Source organism: Gopherus evgoodei, unplaced genomic scaffold (assembly GCF_007399415.2).
Source record: "Gopherus evgoodei ecotype Sinaloan lineage unplaced genomic scaffold, rGopEvg1_v1.p scaffold_67_arrow_ctg1, whole genome shotgun sequence".
NCBI lineage: Eukaryota > Metazoa > Chordata > Testudines > Testudinidae > Gopherus > Gopherus evgoodei.
In genome coordinates, this window is record NW_022060088.1 from 673,547 (window position 1) to 679,980 (window position 6,434).

Genomic DNA, 6,434 nt, shown 5'->3' on the forward strand with positions numbered 1-6,434 from the left:
CACTTCCTCGGCAGGCAGGCAGGACTGGAATGGTCACACAGGGCTGGGCTGGGGATAGCCAGATAGTATGTGCGAAAAATCAGGATGGGAGTTGGGGCAGGGTGAGCAGATGTCCCACTTTTATAGGGACAGTCCCAATTTTGGGTCTCTCTTAATATAGGCTTCTATTACCCATGTAAACATCTGCTGTTGTGGTTCACCCTCTCTGGGGCGGCTGGGAGCCAGGCCACTTCACTACCCGAGTCCAGTGTGCTGTTGAGTTAGCCTGGTGGTCAAGAAATGGACTGGAGCTCAGGCCCTCAGGCAGGGGCTGAGCCGATAGTCTCATCTTGGAGGCCCAGGCCCTAGGTCAGAGTGGGGCAACAAACAATCGTTCAGGGCTCAGACCCTCAGGCAGGGGCTGAGCGAACAGTTCAGTATAAGCCTGCCTGAGCGTCAGGGCAAGGGGGAGACAGCCACCTGTGAGTGGGGTGGCAGGGGGAACGCAGGCCCACCCACTCCTCTGCATCCCAGCCCAGGGTCCTAGCAGCGTCAGGCAGCCTGCTGCTGTGTCAGTGGAGATTCTGGCCGCAAAACACTGACATTGGCTCTGAGTGTGTTGCAGCCAGACTAGGGTCGGCTGCCCCTGGGCTACTTCCGACCTCCCCCTCTACCAGTACCTCTGTCTTGGTGCCATCCTCCGGCGGCCAGGCAGCTTCTGAGCCCTGAGGCTGGGCTTTTATACTTCCTGTCCCGCTCTTTGACCTCTGGGGGTCGGGCGCCGGCTCCAGTGACTCCGCCCACTTTGGCATCCGTAAGGTCTTATCCCTCTCTGGGGTGGCAGGGAGACAGGCCACCTCATTACAAACCCACACGCCTGTCCTGATTTTTCACACTTGCTGTCTGGTCACCCTAGACAGGGGTAACTGGTGCCTATATAACACAAAGCCTAAATATCAGGACTGGCCTATAAAATCAGGACATCTGGATCTGGTCAACCTAGCTGGGCAGCGCGTCTCTACCCCGGGCTGGCAGCGATCCATCTCAACCGGGGGGAGCTGCAGAGGGCAGAGAGAGCTGCTGCGGCTCCATTGGTGCCCCGTCCCTGAGATCAGATGCTGTGCTAACTTCACCATGATCCGTTGGCTTGGTGGTGGTGCCCATTGGCGTGTGATCAGACCTGAGAGTTTGCTGCTGCTGTTGCCACTCTGCACCCCAAGAGCTGGATTTTGGGGTCCTGCAGTTTTCCACCTATCTCCTCCTCTACTGCAGCTGTTGGACCAGCTGGCTGGGGGTTGAGCCAAACATGAAAGCAGTACTGAGTTGCCATTTAGATTGTCATTTAACAACTTTGTTTGCTAAAAAAGCTTGCTAACAATCCTGAATTCAATTTCAATTTTTTTTAAAACAAAATCAGTATCTTAGCCAAAAACAGAAAATTAAGTTGTTGACAATTATGTGTCACAAGTTTGATATGGGGAAGGGAGTGAGCCAGTTTTCATCAGAGAAACAAAAAATGTTGACTGACTTTCCTATAGCCCTGTTACTGCTAAATAGAGCCTTCCAACAACTGTAATATGCTCATCTCCTTACTAGTGTATAAAGCAGGGGTCAGCAACCTACGGCATATGTGCCAACGGTGGCATGCGAGCTGATTTTTGATGGCACACAGCGGTGGGCTGAGTGGCTCAGCCTGCCGCCGCTCTGGGGTTCCGGCTGCCGCCCCATTGCCAGCCGGGGTCCAGGCCGCCGGCCCCACTCAGTACCTGCTGCAGGCCTGGAAACCCCAAAGGAACCCCAGGCTGGCAGCGGGCTGAGCAGGCTGGCAGCTGAGACCCCAGCTGAGCCACTCAACCCGCTGTCGGCCTGGGGTTCCATTCACTCAACTGGCAGCAGGCTGAGTGAGACAGGTGGCCAGGATCTGAGACTGGCGGCAGGCGGAGCGGCTCAGCCTGCTGCTGGTTTGGGGTTCCATCCGCAAGCTCCTGCCAGCCAGCATCCCGGCCGCTGGTGCCCCTCAGCCCGCTAACAGCCCGGGGTTCTGCTCACCCAGGCCAGCAGGAGGCTGAATGGGGCCGGTGACTGGGACCCCGACTGGGAAGGAGCTGGCAGCCGGATCCCCAGAGTGGCAGCAGGCTGAGTGCTGCTGGCACCCCAGACTGGCAGCAGACTGAGGCACTCAGCTCCACGCCGGCCCTGTTCAGCCTGCCACTGGCCCGCTCAGCCCGCTTCCGGCTGAGTGAATGGAACCCCGGACCAGCAGCGGGCTGAGCAGGGTCAGCGGCTGGACGGCAGAGCGGCAGTGGGCTGAGCGGGGCTGGCGGCTGAAACCTCAGACAAGGATCCCAGGCAGGGATCACACTACATTGATAAGATCTGCATTTTAATTTTATTTTAAATGAAGCTTAAATATTTTAAAAACCTTATTTACTTTAAACACAACAATAGCTTATTTACATAATATAGACAGAGAGAGACCTTCTACAAACATTAACATGTATTTGTAGCAGGGTGCTGGTGCAAAGGCACCTAATTAGCTCCTGCTCAGCCAGCCCCAATCAGGAGAAATAGATTGGGGCTGGGGAGAAGTCTGGTGCCTGGCCGTTAGAACTGGCTGCACCTGCAGGCCTAAGGGTTGAAGGCAAAAAAGGCTGGCTGGCAGCCAGAAGAAGGGGGGTGATGGCCAGGGGAAGGTCAGTCTCTAGGCTGAGGGCAGACTCTGGGTGGAAGAGGAGACTGTAAGGCCTGATCTGTATATAGCATATCACTGGTGGTGGGAGAACACGTGTAAATAAAGCCACGGATGCTGCAGAAGAAGCAGCCTCTCTGTGCTTTATTGGGGCAGCCAGTGGGCCTCAGGAAGAGGGGCGGGCGGAGGAGCTGTTACAAGTGGGGGCTTGTCCGGGGTCTAGTGCCAAAGACACAGTTTGGCGACCCGGCAATGGAGAGCACCCTGCAGTAGCTCACCGAGCAACAGACAGAAATGCAGAAGGCACTTCAGTCCTTCCAGCAGTCCCACCAGGTGGAGAGGCAGGCTCTACTCGCTTGGCAGGCAGAGCAGCAGAAGGCCCTATAGGACTTCATCAAGGAGCAGTCGACCGTGCAGTAGCAGCTCCTGCACAAGCTGGTGAGTCCTGCTGGGGGAGCAGGTATCCAGGCCCCAGGCATCAGCCTCTGTAAGATGGCTACAGCTGATGACCCCGATGCCTTTTTGGGTACCTTTCAGCAGGTGGCTCTGGGCGTGGGATGGGACTGGACAATCTGGGCCCTATGGCTGGCCCCCTATCTCACTGGGGAGGCACAGGCCGCGTATATGGCCCTGACAGATGCCCAAGCCAGGGACTATGATGCAGTGAAGGCAGCGATTTTGGACTGCCTCGGGCTTTCGGCCGAGATGTATTGGCAAAAGTTTCTGGCAGCCTGATGGGCAGGGCGCATGTGACCACGGGCCTTTGCTCAAAAATTAACAGACTGGGCAACATGGTGGTTGAGGCTCGATGCCCACACCGTGGGACAGATAATGGATCAAGTGATCTTGAACAGTTTATACAATGCCTCCCTGACAGTGTGCGGGGTTGGGTATGGCGACATCAGCCGGCCACCCTAGAAGCCGCCGTGTAGAGAAAGGAGGATTATGCAGAGGCTGACTTCCCACCGAGGTAGCATCGAGCTCCGCGGGACACAGAGGGGCGCAGGAAACCCTGTGAGCACGTCGGAGTGAAGCCGGTAGACAGGCGAAGGGAGGAGCCCACGAGGCCCCTAGCCGCCCGGGGCAGATTCTATGCTGGCAGTGTGGACAGCTAGGACATAACTTCAAGCTCCTCTCCACAGTGGCAAGAGGGTTCAAAAGGAATTGGCTGATATCACCTTAGATCCATCTCCCAATTGCAGCGCTGGCCCCAAAGGCGATAACATCTATGAATGGAGATCAACTATACTAGGATCTCCAGGCTCCACCTTTCTTCTTTGATATCACATTGACACCAGAACATCCCTTCAAGCCTCCAAAGGTTACGGTTCAGACAAGAATCTATCACTGTCATATTAACAGCCAGGGAGTGACCTGCCTTGACATTTTAAAAGACAACTGGAGTCCAGCACGAACTATTTCTAAAGTTCTCCTTCCACCTGCTGCCTTCTTACAGGCAGCAACCCTGCTGATCCCCTGGTTGGAAGTATTGCCACTCAGTATATGATTAACAGAGCAGAGCAGAGCAAGACAGAACAGCCAGACGGGACCAAACGATATGCTCCATAAAATGGATTTTTGTCCAACTCTTGCATTATTTGTCTGTGATGGAAAGAGCTGCTTATTGGTTTTGAAGTGGAGGGAGGGAGGGTGCTGGTAAAGAGGAGGGTATTTCTAGAAAAGATTTTATTCAGTCTTTTATTTCCTAAGATGTGGTTGTTGTAACTTAAGGTATCTTGCTACAGTAGACAGCTAGAATTGCACAGAGCATATTGTAAGACTGTCATTAGTTCAGCAATATTAGCTCACATAAAGTACCAGGAAGAATGGAAACCTAGTCTTTTTTTTGGTTCAGTTGCTTGCGATATGTAAAAGATAAAACAGCTTAATTTTGTACAGGTACGCATGTTGACGTTGATGTAAAAGTCCTTTCAAGACTCTACACACTATGGGTTTGGTTTTTGTAAAAGATGTTGGGATACTTTCCCCCCTTGGGAGGGTGTGCTGGTATTTAACAATTCCTTTTCAAAGACTCATCTCATATAAAGAATAAGAGTAGAATACAGTTAGTAAGAGAAATTTTCGTTTTAGAGGCCTAATTGGTGTTTCTCTGTTCTTTGCTGAAAATTGTCGAATGAATCTCTGTAACAAGCCCAAGGCCAAAATCCCAGTTCTCTAAGACCTGGAGAAGGATTGAATATGCAAGGAACCAATAAGAATGTTAAGGGACAGAAAGTCTGTACCAAGGGATGATAGGAACTTTGGAAAAACGATGTTTTCTTAAGTCATAGCCACTGATCCTTTCCTCCCTTGAAATCTTGACTGTGCCTATGCAAATCTTGCAGGAATGTCTTTTAGCAATGAAAAGCACAGTCTATAAAGGTCAGGCTAGGCAGTCATTGTCTTTCTAGGTGGTGGGTAACTTTGAGGGTTAACAGAAGAGACCTAGAGATTTGGCCAAGAAAAGGCCACTCCTAAAGGAAGCATAAATGGAGTGGAGGAGGAGGAGGAGGAAACCAGACATGCCAGACTTGCTTTAGGGAACAGAACCAGATCCCCGTCCCCTCTTCTGCTACAATCACCGCTTCATTGCTATTCCTTTCATCAGCCGGGGGGCTGGGGAAACATTCATCTACTCTTCACAGGACTTCATAGACCCCAAATGGAGAGAACAAGCATAGCAGTGAGAGAGTGTAGCTATCAGCTATGTCTCCCTGTGCGTCACTCATCGCAAGTTTTGGAGGTGGAGTCTCCCCAGCTTCCCTCTTTTCTCTAAGTTGCAGGAGTCCTGGGCCAAGATCTTTCTATCCTCCAGAAGCTTAGAGAGATGGTGCCGGGCCTCGTTAGTACTAACCAGAGCCTCCATTTCATTTTCAAGCCAACTCTGGAGAAAGACAGGAGATGATAAACCAGGAGTGGCCAAACTGCGGCCCACATCTGGCCCACCAGCTTTTAAATCTGGTCCTTGAGCTCCCACTGGCGAGCGGGGTCACGGGCCACTCCATGCAGCTCGCGGAAGCAGCAGCATGTGCCGCCTCTGTCTCTTATGCATAGGGGCAGCCGGGAGCTCTGTTCCACATGCTGCCCCCGCCCCAAGTGCTGCCACCACAGCTCCCATTGGCCGGGAACCACAGCCATGGGGAGCAGCAGGGACGGCACCTGCGGACAGGGCAATGCACAGCAGATCTGCCTGGACACAACTCCATGAAGGAGCTGGAGGGGGACATGCCACTGCTTCAGAGAGCTGCTTGAGGTAAGTGCTGCCTGGGGCCTGCACCCCTGGGCCACCCCCCATGCCTCAGCCCCCTGCCCAAGCCCTGATCCCTCTCCCTCTCAACCCCTTGGTCCCAGCCCAGAGCAGCCTCCTACACCCCAAACACCTCATTGCTAGCCCCACCCCAAAGCCTGCATCCCCAGTCGGAGCCTTCATCCCACCCTGCACTCCCTCCGCCCCAGCCCAGAGCCCCCTCCCACACGCTTAACTCCTTCTTTCTGGCCCCACCCTGGAGCCAACACCTCCAACCAGAGCCTTGGCTCCTTCCCACACTCCAACCCCAATTTTGTTAGAAATTGTATGGCTGGCCATGAATGCTATACCCAAAAAGTTTGCCTACCCCTGTAATAAATTCTACTGGACATCGCAACAGTGGGTCTTCGGCCACCCACTTCCTCCTCTGAACTCTCCTCCATGTCTAGGGGCAAATAAACTATGTTGCCTCTATTTACTTCTATACAGGACAGGAAATTCCATAGCCCTCCCCAGTTT